The sequence below is a fragment of the Salmo salar genome, chromosome 12, assembly GCF_965601325.2.
Source record: "Salmo salar chromosome 12, fSalSal1, whole genome shotgun sequence".
In the NCBI taxonomy this organism is placed as follows: Eukaryota; Metazoa; Chordata; class Actinopteri; order Salmoniformes; family Salmonidae; genus Salmo; species Salmo salar.
Window position 1 is genome coordinate 13,192,560 of NC_138302.1, and position 18,071 is coordinate 13,210,630.

Below are 18,071 nucleotides of genomic sequence, written 5' to 3' on the forward strand. Positions count from 1 at the left end.
TAGCAGATTCATCATTGTATCTGTGCCATTATAGTGTATGCGAGGGCATGGGCGGCGCCATTGAGGCTATCTCCATTATGAAGTAGTTATTTTTTTGTTCTTCAATAGAGGACCGCTCCCAACTCATAGGAATCACCACCCAGTTGGCTACTTGAAATGGTGGAAGCCCTCAATGGCAATGCTAAAACGGTTTATATCCATGATGAATAGGTCCCGTGTGGCTCAGTTGGTAGAGCATGGTGTTTGCAACGCCAGGGTTGTGGGTTCGATTCCCACGGGGGACCAGTACGGAGAAAAAAATGTATGAAATGTATGCATTCATTACTATAAGTTGCTCTGGATAAGAGCGTCTGCTAAATGACTAAAATGTAAATGAGTCTATCACTATGACAACAGGCACAACTCCAATAAAAATGTTTTGCCATGTGCGTCCATATCAGTACATTCATGAACAATTTAACCAAACTTCAAACTTCTATTTGATCAAATAAGCCTCACGTAGCAAATTAGCAATTACATGTTTTGTTGACCAAATTCGACACTAATTGACCTCCAAACAAACATTTTTCACTTCATGGCCTTATTTTCGTGTACAAATTTTGGGCGGAGTAAACCTCTCACTTCGCCTCTTCCTCTCATACTACCATACTTGTGATTGATTGACCACTAGGTGGAGGGCTCACTCCACTAAAGGTGTAATTAATTGCATTTCTTCAAGGTAGAATTTACCATAATATGAGTTTATTATACGAGTATTAAGAACCTATAGTTTATAAGGTTATGTGATTTATAGAAGGTGAACTTATGCAATTGTTTATAATCTATCACAATAAATTATCCAGTCCATTGAGAGTGTGTGGTTACGCGACAATAGGGCAATTAATTGTGATGCTATGTATGGCCATTTATGCAGACCAGTGTATAGTGGGAAATGGTCTATAATATTTTTCAGTGTTTGAAGTTATTGCATGGTATTGCATGTTCCGGGAGACAGGTAGGGAGAGGGCAGGGGGATTCGTTCGTGGAGAGGTGACATTCCTCCGAACGACGTCCTCCCTGCGTCTGACGTCACTGACGTCGAACGGGGCTGTTTGTTCTGGATTCAGGGGTGAGGAAGACCTGCGCGCGCTGACAACCGACAGAAGAAGGTAAATAAACGTGTTTTGGGGTGTCTCTCCACCGATACCGGTATGGTAAACGAAGGCATTCAATCTCAGGAATCCGATAAAACACTCAGAACCACAATCGGTGCAGTATTTCGGTTGGTGTCAGTGCGCGAGGTGCCTAGCGGGGCATGGGCTGTCTTGTCACAGGCCTGCCGGTGCGGGCGCACGGGAAGATGAATATTCTCTGTATTTACGTTACCTGATTTGCAGTTTATTGCACATCTTGTGTTTTCGTTCTCTGTGCTCCTTGGTGGTATATTAACGGTGTTTTTCAGGGGCATGGGCACTCCCTGTTGTCATTGCGCACGGTAGCTGGGGGACGGTAGCAGGCTAACGTTAGTAGCTAGCTAGGTTGTTTGTTTGTAGCCCCGTAGGCCGTATTCTTGACAGAAGTTACGCCTGGTTTGGGGCGTAGTTTACGCTCCGTGGCGCTGAAAGCACGTGAAATACGACGTAGGTTTATTTCTAGAATAACGACACAGTCCAAGTTGTATTCTGAAAGGGTGTTTACGTACGGAGCTGTCAGAAAAATGCTGACAGCTATCATGACTAGCTGTTGTATCTCTAGACCAGGCGTCCCAAACTTTTGCATGTTTTAAGCTTATTACCTGAAATTCTACACATGTTGTCATGGCGTGCAAAGACTATTTTGCAGTTGTAAAAGCACATTTCTTGCCATTCTATACATTTTGCCGTATCTAATGTGTATTCATGTGATATTTGAGTGACAAAATTACTATGGGCTAAAAAATCTCTATTAAAAAAAACGTTAGCTGACATGGGCTACCTGATCTGGACATTTCTGACAAGTTATAAATAGTTCTCTAAGGGCTGTAATGACTAACACGACAAGAGGAACTGATGATGTACTACCCAATTTAGAGATTACAATTTTCAAGAGTAAGTTTTTAAAGCTGGACTGAGTTACTAAAATAAGAAAAACCTGTGGCGACCCCTCCACAGTTGGGGAACCACTGCCCTAGACAACTTAACCTAATCATCTGCTATGCATATTGCGTCTCTAGAAATAGTTTTATTTGAATAAAAGACAGACGTAAGTGACAAGCAGCGCCATTTTGTATATTTACTCGTTGTTTTGGGACCTTATATTCAGGGTGTTTTAACTTTGCATGATCATTTTTCTCACTTCATTATCTAGTCTGATTAATCAGGCTGTAATATACAATTAATTGGTATAGCTAGACAGCCTTAGACATTTGTGTGAAATTGTGGAAATATTCCTTATGAGACAAAATGTTCTATGAAATTACATTTAAACTTACTCTACCTGTTGTCTGTGCGGTTTGTCCTTCTGCTGCTTGAAATTTGAGACAAACTATCCACAGGAAAGTATTGTTTACCCAACTTATTAGAGAGCCCATAGGTACCAAGATTAAGTTAGTTTTATATTGGATATTCAGATTTAAATCTTTAAAAAAATAAAACAAAGCCATGGATTGTTCTCCATCCTACCTTGACTCAGAATATAGCCTTCAATTTTCATTTGCATGGCATGCTTGGTTCAATAGCTATTGATGAGAGAACCGAATATCTAATGTAAAACTAATTTTACCAAAGGACTGAGTTTTATATGTACAATCTTTACCATGGTACCAACCATATACTGAACCTAAAAAGTCAGTTAAACAGTCATTTCCTGTGGATATTTTGTCTCCGCACAGACAACCGGTAGAGTAAGTTTAAATGTAATTTTATTCAACATCCTGAAACATTTACACAGGATTTTTCACACAAATGTCTTATACCAATTCATTGTGTATTACAGCATGATTAATCAGACTATTGGTTATCTAGCTAGCTAAAACTCTTTAAAGTTAATGTTATTTGAGGGTAGAGGCCTATATGGTCTGGAGAAATGTGCGTAGCTAAAATGACGCACTTGCTGTGCGCGTTGCTTTGAGATTGGGTTCCAATGTTTTGACAGCGTCGGGTTAGTTGTTGTCAATTATCGTGTGTGTGTGTGTTTTCCTCCAATAACATAAGCAGTAAAACATCATGCTTTACCCCACAGGTGTCAGTCAGTCCACGGAGAACCGAGTGTCTGTGGGTTTTTGCTCCTCCCTTGTACTTGATTGATGAATTAAGGTCACTGATTAGTAAGGAACTCACCTGGTTGTCTAGGTCTTAATTGAAAGGAAAAAACTAAAACCAGCAGACACTAGGCTCTCCATGGAATGAGTTTGACTCCCCTGCTTTACCCTGTCTGTCTCTCTCTGGTATGGGTAGAGACTTAGACAAAGGCTCTAATTCACACTGATTGTTAGTCACATGGAGACATGACTACATGTTTTCACTGTCTGTTTCATCACAACAGACAGACGTTCTGCATCTTCTTGTCTTTGCATATGCAAACATACAGTGCAGTCAAAGTATTCAGACCCCTTGACTTTTTCCACATTTTGTTACGTTACGGCCTTTTTCTAAAATGGATTAAATATTTCTTTCTCCTCATCAATCTAAACACAATACCCCATAATGACATCACAATACCCCATAATGACAAAGCAAAAACAGGTTTTTAGAAATGTTAGCAAATTGATCAAAACAACTGAAATATCACATTATTCAGACCCTTTACTCAGTACTTTGTTGAAGCACCTTCGGCAGCGATTACAGCCTTGAATCTTCGTGGGTATGACGCTACAAGCTTGGCACACCTGTATTTGGGGAGTTTCTCCCATTCTTCTCTGCAGATCCCCTCAAGCTCTGTCAGGTTGGATGGGAGCGTCACTGCACATTTATTTTCAGGTCTCTCCAGAGATTTCCGATTGGGTTCAAGTCTGGGCTCTGTCTGGGCCACTCAAGGACATTCAAAGACTTGTCCCAAAGCCACTCCTGCATTGTCTTGGCTGTGTGCTTTGGGTCGTTCACCCCAGTCTGAGGTCCTAAGCACTCTGGAGCAGGTTTTCATCAAGGAGCTCTCTGTACTTTGCTCCATTCATCTTTACCTCATTCCTGACTAGTCTCCCAGTCCCTGCCGCTGAAAAACATTCCCACAGCATGATGCTGCCACCACCATGCTTCACCATAGGGATGGTGCCATGTTTCCTCAAGACGTGATGCCTGGCATTCAGGCCTAAGAGTTCAATCTTGGTTTCATCAGACCAGAGAATCTTGTTTCTCATGGTCTGAGAGTTCTTTAGGTGCCTTTTGGCAAACTCCAAGCGGGCTGTCATGAGCCTTTTACTGAGGAGTGGCTTCTGTCTGACCACTCTACCATAAAGGCCTGACTGGTAGGATGCTGCAGAGATGGTTGTCCTTCTAGAAGGTTCTCCCATCTCCACAGAGGAACTCAGGAGCTCTGTTAGAGTGACTATCGGGATCTTGGTCACCTCGCTGACCAAGGCCCTTCTCCCCCAATTGCTCAGTTTGGCTGGGCGGACAGCTCTAGGAAGAGTCTTGGTGGTTCCAAACTTCTTACATTTAAGAATGATGGAGGCCACTGTTCTTGGGGATCGTCAATGCTGCAGAAATGTTTTGGTACCCTTCCCCAGATCTGTGCCTCAACATAATCCTGTCTCTGAGTTCTATGGACAATTCCTTTGACCTCGTGGCTTGGTTTTTGCTTTGACATGCACTGTCAGCTGTGGGACTTTAGATAGACAGGTGTGTGCCTTTCCAAATCATGTCCAATCAATTGAATTTACAACACGGCAAACAATGTAAACCTGAGCTCAATTTCGAGTCTCATAGCGAAGTCTGACTACTTATGTAAATAAGGTATTTCTGTAAAGAAAAATATTTTATACAAATTGTCTAAAAACCTGTAAGCTTTGTCATTATGAGGTATTGTGTGTAGATTGCCGAGGACATTTTTTAATTGATTTAATACATTTTAGAATAAGACTGTAATGTAACAAAATGTGGAAAAGGCAAGGGGTCTGAATACTTTCCAAAATGCACTGTACACAATGCCTTCTAGACACACCACACACACTGCTGACGTACAGTCACACTACAACCCTTCTCTTCTCTATATTCTCTCTCTCCTCCCACCAGTGTTGTAATTCCTTGTCCTTCTACAGCTCTGTCTCAGACCCCCTCTACTCCCCTTGTCAACCAACCAACCGAAGACTGGTCGGTCTCTCTGTTTCTCTCTCTCCACCAGTGTTGTGATTCCTTGTCCTTCTACAGCTCTCTCTCTCTCATACCCCCTCTACCCCCCTCGTCAACCAACCAACCAAAGGAAGACTAGCCCCTCTCTCCTGCCTCCCTCCAGGTCACTACTCCACCCCTCTCGTCAACCAACCAACCAACCAACCAACCAACCAACCAACCAACCAACCAAAGGAAGACTAGCCCCTCTCTCCTGCCTCCCTCCAGGTCACTACTCCACCCCTCTCGTCAACCAACCAACCAACCAACCAACCAACCAACCAACCAACCAACCAACCAACCAACCAACCAAAGGAAGACCAGCCCCTCTCTACTGCCTCCCTCCAGGTCACTACACCACCCCTCTCGTCAACCAACCAACCAACCAACCAACCAACCAACCAACCAACCAACCAACCAACCAACCAACCAAAGGAAGACCAGCCCCTCTCTCCTGCCCCCTCCAGGTCACTACTCCACCCCTCTCGCCAACCAACCAACCAAAGGAAGACCAGCCCCTCTCTCCTGCCCCCCTCCAGGTCACTACTCCACCCCTCCATTCTGAGAGATATGACACTCCCTCTGGACTAGACCAAGCCTGCACCACAACAGACAAACATGTAAGTCCAGCTGTAAGCTAGCAGCTTGTGTGTGTTCTAGACTAATGAACAACATACTAGGACTAAACATCATCATTAGGGAAAGGGGGATACCTAGTCACTTGCACAACTAAATGCATTCCAAAAAAATGTGTCTTCTGTATTTTAACCAAACCCCTCTGAATCGGCTCTGGATTCAAACCTGTCTTAAAGGTTGGTAGGTGTATTTATGTCAGGCTAATGAATAAACTACTACACATAATCATTAGATAGTGACGGGGGGGGGGGACTGATGCAGTTACATATTTTTTTAAGATGTGTCCTAACGTTTTGGCAATATCGTAATATTATTTTTGAGCTAGTTGGTTGTGCTTGCACTAAAACTCCAGTATTTTTCCTTCATAGCTTGTTTTCCTTCATAGCTCCTGAGAATCACAATACATATAGAATCCTGAGAATCACTATTTATTTATTTCACCTTTATTTAACCAGGTAGGCAAGTTGAGAACAAGTTCTCATTTACAATTGCGACCTGGCCAAGATAAAGCAAAGCAGTTCGACACAAACAACAACACAGAGTTACACATGGAGTAAAACAAACATACAGTCAATAATACAGTAGAAAAATGTGTCTATATACAATGTGAGCAAATGAGGTGAGATAAGGGAGGTAAAGGCAAAAAAGTCCATGGTGGCAAAGTAAATACAATATAGCAAGTAAAACACTGGAATAGTAGATTTGCAGTGGAAGAAAGTGCAAAGTAGAAATAGAAATAATGGGGTGCAAAGGAGCAAAATAAATACAGTAGGGGAAGAGGGAGTTGTGTGGGCTAAATTATAGATGGGCTATGTACAGGTGCAGTGATCTGTGAGCTACTCTGACAACTGGTGTTTAAAGCTACTGAGGGAGATGTGTTTCCAGTTTCAGAGATTTTTGTAGATCGTTCCAGTCATTGGCAGCAGAGAACTGGAAGGAGAGGCGGCCAAAGTAGGAATTGGCTTTGGGGGTGACCAGAGAGATATACCTGCTGGAGCGCGTGCTACAGGTGGGTGCTGCTATGGTGACCAGTGAGCGGAGATAAGGGGGGACTTTACCTAGCAGGGTCTTGTAGATGACCTGGAGCCAGTGGGTTTGGCGACGAGTATGAAGCGAGGGCCAGCCAACGAGAGCGTACAGGTCGCAGTGGTGGGTAGTATATGGGGCTTTGGTAAACAAAACGGATGGCACTGTGATAGACTGCATCCAATTTGTTGAGTAGAGTGTTGGAGGCTATTTTGTAAATGACGTCGCCGAAGTCGAGGATCGGTAGGATGGTCAGTTTCACGAGGGTATGTTTGGCAGCATGAGTGAAAGATGCTTTGTTGCGAAATAGGAAGCCTATTCTAGATTTAACTTTGGATTGGAGATGTTTAATATGAGTCTGGAAGGAGAGCTTACAATCTAACCAGACACCTAGGTATTTGTAGTTGTCCACATATTCTAAGTCAGAACCGTCCAAAGTAGTGATGCTGGATGGGCGGGCAGGTGCATGCAGCGATCAGTTGAAGAGCATGCATTTAGTTTTACTTGTATTTAAGAGCAGTTGGAGGCCACGGAAGGAGAGTTGTATGGCATTGAAGCTCGTCTGGAGGGTTGTTAACATTAACATAGTGTCCAAAGAAGGGCCAGAAGTATACAGAATAGAGGTCGACCGATTATGATTTTTCAACGCCGATACCGATTTATTGGGGGATCAAACCCCGCCGATACCGATTAATCGGCCGATTATTTTTGTATTTTTTTATAATAATGACAATTACAACAATACTGAAAGAACAACTTATTTTAACTTAATATAATACATCAATAAAATCAATTTAGCCTCAAATAAATAATTAAACATGTTCAATTTGGTTTAAATAATGCAAAACAAAGTGTTGGAGAAGAAAGTAAAAGTGCAATATGTGCTATGTAAGAAAGCTAATGTTTAAGTGCCTTGCTCAGAACATGGGAACATATGAAAGCTAGTGGTTCCTTTTAACATGAGTCTTCAATATTCCCAGGTAAGAAGTTTTAGGTTGTAGTTATTATAGGAATTATAGGACTATTTCTCTCTATACGATTTGTATTTCATATACCTTTGACTATTGGATGTTCTTATAAGCACTTTAGTATTGCCAGTGTAACAGTATAGCTTCCGTCCCTCTCCTCGCTCCTACCTGGGCTCGAACCAGGAACACATCGACAACAGCCACCCTCGAAGCAGCGTTACCCATGCCGAGGAAGGGAAACAACTACTCCAAGTCTCAGAGCGAGTGACGTTTGAAACGCTATTAGCGCGCACCCGGCTAACTAGCTAGCCATTTCACATCGGTTACACCAGCCTAATCTTGGGAGTTGATAGGCTTGAAGGGGTGGGTATAATTTGTGGAACGTTCCAACAGGAATCTGTTCCAAAAAACGTAAAGTAAAAGGTTGCCAACCAACAACGCATACAGTATAGCAACGCATACAAACCTAGCTAACTAGCTGCCGAATAGGCATCAACTCACCACGTAGCTTATTCTTAATGTTTGTCCATAGGCAAACAGACATGTGAGGACAGACATTTTTCGGAATAAACGTGATGAGTGAAAAACGCAATGAAATAGACCACTCCCTACCCGGTGTCTTATTCTGCCGCTATACAACTTTGTATGCGTTGTTTTTTGGAAACCTTGTTATTTACGAAGTTTTTGGAATAGATTCCTGTTGGAACGTTCCACAAATTATACCCACCCGCTGCCTACCACCGCTCAGTCTGACTGCTCTATCAAATCATAGACTTAATTATAATATAATAAACACACAAGTACGAGCCTTAGGTCATTAATATGGTCGAATCCGTAAACTGTCATCTCGAAAACAAAAGTTTTTTTCTTTCAGTGACATACGGAACCGTTCCGTATTTTATCTAACAGGTGGCTAAGTCTAAATATTCCTGTTAGTCATTGATGTTTATGGTTAGGTACATTGGTGCAACGACAGTACTTTTTTCACAAATGCGCTTGTTAAATCAACACCCGTTTGTCGAAGTAGGCTGTGATTCAATAAAAATTAACAGGCACCGCATCGATTATATGCAACGCAGGACACGTTAGATAACTACACATGGTTGATGATATTTCTAGTTTAACTAGTGATTATGTTAAGATTGATAGTTTTTTATAAGTCTAATGCTAGCTAGCAACTTACCTTTGCTTCTTGCTGCCGTCGCGTAACAGGTAGTCAGCCTGTTAATCCTTGTGGAGTGCAATGTAAGGCAGGTGGTTAGAGCATTGGACTGGTAACCGAAGGTTGCAAAAACAAATCCCCCTGAACAAGGCAGTTAACCCCCGTTTCTAGGCCGTCATTGAAAATAAGATTGTGTTCTTAATCCGACTTGCCTAGTTAAATAAATGTGTAAAAAAATATATATATAAAAATCGGCAAATCGGTGGCCAAAAATACAGATTACCGACTGTTATGAAAACTTGAAATCGGCCCTAATTAATCGGCCATTCCGATTAATCGGTCGACCTCTAATACAGAATGGTGTCGTCCGCGTAGAGGTGGATCAGAGACTCACCAGCAGCAAGAGCGACATCATTGATGTATACAGAGAAAAGAGTTGGCCCAAGAATTGAACCCTGTGCCACGCCCATAGACTCTATCAGAGGCCCGGACAACAGGCCATCCGATTTGACACACTGAACTCTATCAGAGAAGTAGTTGGTGAACCAGGCGAGGCAATCATTTGAGAAACCAAGGCTGTTGAGTCTGCCGATGAGGATGTGGTGATTGACAGAGTCGAAAGCCTTGGCCAGGTCAATGAATACGGCAGCACAGTATTGTTTCTTATCGATGGCGGTTACGATATCGTTAAGGACCTTGAACGTGGCTGAGGTGCACCCATGACCAGCTCTGAAACCAGATTGCATAGCGGAGAAGGTGCGGTGGGATTCGAAATGGTCGGTAATCTGTTTGTTGACTTGGCTTTCGAAGACCTTAGAAAGGCAGGGTAGGATAGATATAGGTCTGTAGCAGTTTGGGTCAAGAGTGCCCCCTCCTTTGAAGAGGGGGATGACAGCAGCTGCTTTCCAATCTTTTGGAATCTCAGACGACACGAAAGAGAGGTTGAACAGGCTAGTAATAGGGGTTGCAACAATTTCGGCAGATAATTTTAGAAAGAAAGGGTCCAGATTGTCTAACCCGGCTGATTTGTATGGGTCCAGATTTTGCAGCTCTTTCAGAACATCAGCTGACTGGATTTGGGAGAAGGAGAAATGGGGAAGGCTTGGGCGAGTAGCTGTGGGGGGTGCAGTGCTGTTGACCGCGGTAGGGGTAGCCAGGTGGAAAGCATGGCCAGCCGTAGAAAAATGCTTATTGAAATTCTCATTTATAGTGGATTTATCAGAGGTGACAGAGTTTCCTATCCTCAGTGCAGTGGGCAGCTGGGACGAGGTGTTCTTATTCTCCATGGACTTTACAGTGTCCCAGAACCTTTTTGAGTTTGTGTTGCAGGAAGCAAATTTCTGCTTGAAAAAGTACATATAGTACATATAAAGTACACAATACATATAGAATCCTGAGAATCATAATAGGTATAGAATTATGAGAATCACAATACGTATAGAATCACAGTACGTATAGAATCCTGAGAATCACAATACGTATAGAATCCTGAGAATCACAATACGTATAGAATCCTGAGAATCACAATACGTATAGAATCCTGAGAATCACAGTACGTATAGAATCCTGAGAATCACAATACGTATAGAATCCTGAGAATCACAATACGTATAGAATCACAGTACGTATAGAATCCTGAGAATCACAGTACGTATAGAATCCTGAGAATCACAGTACGTATTAGAATCACAGTACGTATAGAATCCTGAGAATCACAGTACGTATAGAATCCCGAGAATCACAGTACGTATAGAATCCCAAGAATCACAGTACGTATAGAATCCCGAGAATCACAATACATATAGGATCATGAGAATCACAATACATATAGGATCATGAGAATCACAATACATATAGGATCATGAGAATCACAATACGTATAGAATCCCGAGAATCACAGTACGTATAGAATCCCAAGAATCACAGTACGTATAGAATCCCGAGAATCACAATACATATAGGATCATGAGAATCACAATACATATAGGATCATGAGAATCACAGTACGTATAGAATCCTGAGTGTCCTGAGCATCTCAGTATACAATATTATCACGATACGATATATCTTGAGGTTCTTGGCCATTTCCAGCCCTAATTTAACTACTACTACACATCATCATTAGATAGTCTTATTAGTTGGTAGAAGTGTTAGTAAACTAGATATCTAGTCTCAAAGGACTTCCCTGATGAAATGAGGATGTATTGTTTTATGTTGGGCTTTTGGTTCTATTTTTAGTCTTTATTTAACTAGGCAAGTCAGTTAAGAACAAATACTTATTTACAATGACGGCCTACCGGGGAACAGTGGGTCAGCTGCATTGTTCAGGGGCAGAACGAGAGATTTCTACCTCGTCAACTCAGGGATTCAATTGAGCAACCTTTCGGTTACTGGCCCAACACTAACCACTAGGCTACCTGCCGCCCCAATTTTTTTGTTGTCTATTGAATGGAAAAGTCCATCATCGTTTTGCTTCCTCTACACCGTGTGTGTGTGCGCATGCCTGAGTGTGTGTACTTGGGCATGTTGGGTGTGTGTGTCGGCATCTGTGTTTGAGCAAGCTGCCTCAGGCTTGTGCTGGGAAAAGGGGTGCGGAGTGAGTGGGCAAGAAAACGGAGGGATGGGTGGAAGGAGGAGTGGCACTTTAAAGTATGACCAACCAGAAAGAGACAGAGGCATTCTCTCTGGGAGGGAGGGAGAGGAAAATAAAAGAAAGATCTAGAATGAGATTCCTCTCTCGTTATTCCATCCCCTCCTTTTCTCTCTTTCTTTCCCCTCTATCTCTTTTTGTTTCACTGTTTCCTTCCTTCCATCCCTTTCTTTCTGTGCTCTGGGATCATGGAGAGAGGGAGGGCAGGAGGAATAGAAGGAGAGATGTGGTCTTTCTCTTTCTATCTCACTGTTGGAACTGGAACCAGCTCGTCTTCAGACTCTCTCTTCACTCTTCTGTTCATAAAGCAGCGGTCCCCAACCCCCGGGCCGCGGACCGGTACCGGTCCGTGGGTCATTTGGTACCAGGCCGCAGAGAAAGAATAAATAACTTCCATTATTTCCGTTTTATTTATTATCTGAGTCTGAACGATGTTTTATTTTGAAAAATGACCGTTTATGACTCACTCTTGACGCTTGTCTCGGTCACGTGATACGTTGGATTTGTGGGGACGGCGCGTGAACAGAGGTATATTCGCGGGGATTTTGGAAGAGACTGAGTCCGAGCCGTCATTGTCCCAGCTGGTGCACAATCACCTGTCTTTGCTTTTAAAAGAGTTTGAGCGCTACTTCCCAACCACAAAAGACCCACGAACTGCCAAGGAATGGATGGTGATGTCAGAGGGTGGCTTAACTCTCTCTGTCACTGTGCTTCCTCAGAGGTAGGGGGGCCAGCAGGCCAGTGGTGGATGAACGCAGTGCCCTTGTTTGGGTGTAGGGCCTGATCAGAGCCTGAAGGTATGGAGGTGCCGTTCCCTTCACAGCTCCGTAGGCAATCACCATGGTCTTGTAGCGGATGCGAGCTTCAACTGGAAGCCAGTGGAGAGAGCGGAGGAGCGGGGTGACGTGAGAGAACTAGGATGAGAGAAAGGATGTTACTCATGTTATGTTGTTGGTGCGATGTTACGAGGACGCTGCTAATAAAGTTGCATACGAGTATACAGTGGATTCACGTTTATTATATTTAAAAAATACCACAGTTTTTTTGCCGGTCGTATCATTTTATTTTGTGTATTTATCCGCCACACCTTAAAGGCCGGTCCGTGAAAATATTGTCTGACATTAAACCGGTCCGTGGCCCAAAAAAGGTTGGGGACCGCTGTCCTAAAGAACACGAGGAATCCTTTCCCCTGCTCTTCACTCTTCTGTTCCTAAAGAACACGAGGAATCCTTTCCCCTGCTCTTCACTCTTCTGTTCCTAAAGAACACGAGGAATCCTTTCCCCTGCTCTTCACTCTTCTGTTCCTAAAGAACACGAGGAATCCTTTCCCCTGCTCTTCACTCTTCTGTTCCTAAAGAACACGAGGAATCCTTTCCCCTGCTCTTCACTCTTCTGTTCCTAAAGAACACGAGGAATCCTTTCCCCTGCTCTTCCAGAACTCTACTGATTAGTGAATTCCTGTTAGTCTGAATTACTTCTGACTCTCTCTTGACCGTGTGTGTGTGTGTGTGTGTGTGTGTGTGTGTGTGTGTGTGTGTGTGTGTGTGTGTGTGTGTGTGTGTGTTGGGATTGTTCCGAGGTTTAAGACTTTTTCTATGGACTTTAAGATGCAGTCTAGATCTAACAGTCTGCTGGACTTCCAGACACGGTATCTCTTACTGGAGAAGATGGCATACTACTGTGTTACTGTGAGGAGGTAACTCTCACACACACACACCCTCACTCACGTGGTTGTCCTTGACTGTTGTCTGTCCTTTTCTGCAGTCTCTTCCCGGTTTCCACCTGTGAGTTATCTTGGTTTCCATGTGCTTGTAAACTCTTGTTTTTGTTATGGAGTACTAGCATGAAGTATTAGGTCAGTGTTCTGGTGATGTCAGAGGGTGACTTAACTCTCTCTGTCAGTGTTCTGGTGATGTCAGAGGGTGGCTTAACTCTCTCTCTGTCAGTGTTCTGGTGATGTCAGAGGGTGACTTAACTCTCTCTGTCAGTGTTCTGGTGATGTCAGAGGGTGGCTTAACTCTCTCTCTGTCAGTGTTCTGGTGATGTCAGAGGGTGGCTTAACTCTCTCTGTCAGTGTTCTGGTGATGTCAGAGGGTGGCTTAACTCTCTCTCTGTCAGTGTTCTGGTGATGTCAGAGGGTGACTTAACTCTCTCTGTCAGTGTTCTGGTGATGTCAGAGGGTGGCTTAACTCTCTCTCTGTCAGTGTTCTGGTGATGTCAGAGGGTGGCTTAACTCTCTCTCTGTCAGTGTTCTGGTGATGTCAGAGGGTGGCTTAACTCTCTCTCTGTCAGTGTTCTGGTGATGTCAGAGGGTGGCTTAACTCTCTCTCTGTCAGTGTTCTGGTGATGTCAGAGGGTGACTTAACTCTCTCTGTCAGTGTTCTGGTGACGTCAGAGGGTGGCTTAACTCTCTCTCTGTCAGTGTTCTGGTGATGTCAGAGGGTGGCTTAACTCTCTCTCTGTCAGTGTTCTGGTGATGTCAGAGGGTGGCTTAACTCTCTCTCTGTCAGTGTTCTGGTGATGTCAGAGGGTGGCTTAACTCTCTCTGTCAGTGTTCTGGTGATGTCAGAGGGTGGCTTAACTCTCTCTCTGTCAGTGTTCTGGTGATGTCAGAGGGTGGCTTAACTCTCTCTCTGTCAGTGTTCTGGTGATGTCAGAGGGTGGCTTAACTCTCTCTGTCAGTGTTCTGGTGATGTCAGAGGGTGGCTTAACTCTCTCTCTGTCAGTGTTCTGGTGATGTCAGAGGGTGGCTTAACTCTCTCTCTGTCAGTGTTCTGGTGATGTCAGAGGGTGGCTTAACTCTCTCTCTGTCAGTGTTCTGGTGATGTCAGAGGGTGGCTTAACTCTCTCTCTGTCAGTGTTCTGGTGATGTACTCTATACTCCTCTGTAAACTGTCCATCGCTGTATACGTGACGCAAGATCCACTGATTGATGCTTATTTCTAAAATCCTCTTAGGCCTCACTCCCCCTTATAAACCGTGCTGTTGTTGTGCTGCCGCAGTGCTGTGTTGTGTTGCCGCAGTGCTGTGTTGTCGTGTTGCCGCAGTGCTGTGTTGTCGTGTTGCCGCAGTGCTGTGTTGTCGTGTTGCCGCAGTGCTGTGATGTCGTGTTGCCGCAGTGCTGTGATGTCGTGTTGCCGCAGTGCTGTGATGTCGTGTTGCCGCAGTGCTGTGTTGTCGTGTTGCCGCAGTGCTGTGTTGTCGTGTTGTGTTGCCGCTGTGTTGTCGTGTTGTGTTGCTGCCGTGCTGTGTTGCTGTGTTGTGTTGTTGTGTTGCTACAGTGTTGTGTTGCTGCCGTGCTGTGTTGTGTTGCTGCCGTGCTGTGTTGTCGTGTTGTGTTGTTGCTGTCGTGTTTTGTTGCTGCCGTGCTGTGTTGTTGTGTTGCTACAGTGCTGTGTTGCTGCTGTGTTGTCGTGTTGCGTTGTCGTGTTGTGTTGCTACAGTGCTGTGTTGTGTTGCTGCCGTGCTGTGGTGTGTTGTCGTGTTGTGTTGCTACAGTGCTGTGTCGTTGTCGTGTTTTGTTGCTGCCGTGCTGTGTTGTTGTGTTGCTACAGTGCTGTGTTGCTACAGTGCTGTGTTGCTGCTGTGTTGTGTTGTGTTGCTACAGTGCTGTGTTGCTGCTGTGTTGTCGTGTTGTGTTGCTACAGTGCTGTGTTGTTGTGTTGCTACAGTGCTGTGTTGTTGTGTTGCTGCCGTGCTGTGTTGTTGTGTTGCTACAGTGCTGTGTTGCTACAGTGCTGTGTTGTTGTCTTAGGTCTCTCTTTATGTAGTGTTGTGGTGTCTCTCTTTATGTAGTGTTGTGGTGTCTCTCTTTATGTAGTGTTGTGGTGTCTCTCTTGTCGTGTTTTGTCCAAATGTTTATTTTGAATCCCAGCCCCCGGCCCGGCAGGGGGCCTTTTGCCTCTTGGTAGGCGGTCTTTGTGACTAAGAAGTGGTTCTTAATTGACTTGCCTCGTTAAATCAAATCATGTTAGAGGACCTTTAACCTTTTATCTGTTAGTGTGTGTGTGTGTGACTGTAGGGGTGTGTTGTTTGGGGAAGTCCAGTTTGGTGGTTAGTTTGGGCAGCCAGTGTGTGCAGGGGTCGGTATATAGATCTGTGTGTGTGTGTTTGGGAAAGTCCAGTTCTGTTGATTAGTCAGTGACACAGTAGGCTGATATGCTTGTGTGTGTATAGGTCTGTGTTCATGTAGCTGTATGTACGTAGTGGGGTCGGTGTATAGGACTGTGTTTATGTAGCTGTATGTACGTAGTGGGGTCGGTGTATAGGACTGTGTGTCTATGTAGCTGTATGTACGTAGTGGGGTCGGTGTATAGGACTGTGTTCATGTAGCTGTATGTACGTAGTGGGGTCGGTGTATAGGACTGTGTTTATGTAGCTGTATGTACGTAGTGGGGTCGGTGTATAGGACTGTGTGTTTATGTAGCTGTATGTACGTAGTGGGGTCGGTGTATAGGACTGTGTGTTTATGTAGCTGTATGTACGTAGTGGGGTCGGTGTATAGGACTGTGTTTTTATGTAGCTGTATGTACGTAGTGGGGTCGGTGTATAGGACTGTGTGTTTATGTAGCTGTATGTACGTAGTGGGGTCGGTGTATAGGACTGTGTGTTCATGTAGCTGTATGTACGTAGTGGGGTCGGTGTATAGGACTGTGTTCATGTAGCTGTATGTACGTAGTGGGGTCGGTGTATAGGACTGTGTGTTTATGTAGCTGTATGTACGTAGTGGGGTCGGTGTATAGGACTGTGTTCATGTAGCTGTATGTACGTAGTGGGGTCGGTGTATAGGACTGTGTTTATGTAGCTGTATGTACGTAGTGGGGTCGGTGTATAGGACTGTGTGTTTATGTAGCTGTATGTACGTAGTGGGGTCGGTGTATAGGACTGTGTGTTTATGTAGCTGTATGTACGTAGTGGGGTCGGTGTATAGGACTGTGTTTTTATGTAGCTGTATGTACGTAGTGGGCGGGTCGGGTGTATAGGACTGTGTGTTTATGTAGCTGTATGTACGTAGTGGGGTCGGTGTATAGGACTGTGTGTTTATGTAGCTGTATGTACGTAGTGGGGTCGGTGTATAGGACTGTGTTCATGTAGCTGTATGTACGTAGTGGGGTCGGTGTATAGGACTGTGTGTTTATGTAGCTGTATGTACGTAGTGGGGTCGGTGTATAGGACTGTGTGTTTATGTAGCTGTATGTACGTAGTGGGGTCGGTGTATAGGACTGTGTGTTTATGTAGCTGTATGTACGTAGTGGGGTCGGTGTATAGGACTGTGTTCATGTAGCTGTATGTGCGTAGTGGGGTCGGTGTATAGGACTGTGTGTTTATGTAGCTGTATGTACGTAGTGGGGTCGGTGTATAGGACTGTGTGTTTATGTAGCTGTATGTACGTAGTGGGGTCGGTGTATAGGACTGTGTGTTTATGTAGCTGTATGTACGTAGTGGGGTCGGTGTATAGGACTGTGTTCATGTAGCTGTATGTACGTAGTGGGGTCGGTGTATAGGACTGTGTGTTTATGTAGCTGTATGTACGTAGTGGGGTCGGTGTATAGGACTGTGTGTTTATGTAGCTGTATGTACGTAGTGGGGTCGGTGTATAGGACTGTGTGTTTATGTAGCTGTATGTACGTAGTGGGGTCGGTGTATAGGACTGTGTGTTTATGTAGCTGTATGTACGTAGTGGGGTCGGTGTATAGGACTGTGTGTTTATGTAGCTGTATGTACGTAGTGGGGTCGGTGTATAGGACTGTGTGTTTATGTAGCTGTATGTACGTAGTGGGGTCGGGGTATAGGACTGTGTTCATGTAGCTGTATGTACGTAGTGGGGTCGGTGTATAGGACTGTGTGTTTATGTAGCTGTATGTATGTAGTGGGGTCGGTGTATAGGACTGTGTGTTTATGTAGCTGTATGTACGTAGTGGGGTCGGTGTATAGGACTGTGTGTTTATGTAGCTGTATGTACGTAGTGGGGTCGGTGTATAGGACTGTGTGTTTATGTAGCTGTATGTACGTAGTGGGGTCGGTGTATAGGACTGTGTGTTTATGTAGCTGTATGTACGTAGTGGGGTCGGTGTATAGGACTGTTTGTTTATGTAGCTGTATGTACGTAGTGGGGTCGGTGTATAGGACTGTGTGTTTATGTAGCTGTATGTACGTAGTGGGGTCGGTGTATAGGACTGTGTGTTTATGTAGCTGTATGTACGTAGTGGGGTCGGTGTATAGGACTGTGTGTTTATGTAGCTGTATGTACGTAGTGGGGTCGGTGTATAGGACTGTGTGTTTATGTAGCTGTATGTATGTAGTGGGGTCGGTGTATAGGACTGTGTGTTTATGTAGCTGTATGTACG

The 18,071-nt window shown here is 44.2% G+C and overlaps 1 protein-coding gene across 6 annotated transcripts in view; it reads left to right on the plus strand.

Annotated features, from left to right (window-relative positions):
* Window positions 1-1,001: 1,001 nt before the first annotated feature.
* LOC106593723 (bromodomain-containing protein 4) overlaps window positions 1,002-18,071 on the plus strand; it is a 135,374-nt gene continuing 118,304 nt past the window's right edge. For 2 of the 6 annotated variants that reach the window (XM_082958594.1, XM_082958593.1), the window contains exons 1-2: window positions 1,003-1,148; window positions 5,407-5,902. The gene's annotated coding sequence lies outside the window, so the exon portion shown is untranslated. Of the gene's footprint in view, window positions 1,149-5,406; window positions 5,903-18,071 lie in introns of all 6 variants that reach the window. The other 4 variants (XM_082958590.1, XM_082958591.1, XM_082958595.1 and 1 more) reach the window with 3 other exon arrangements.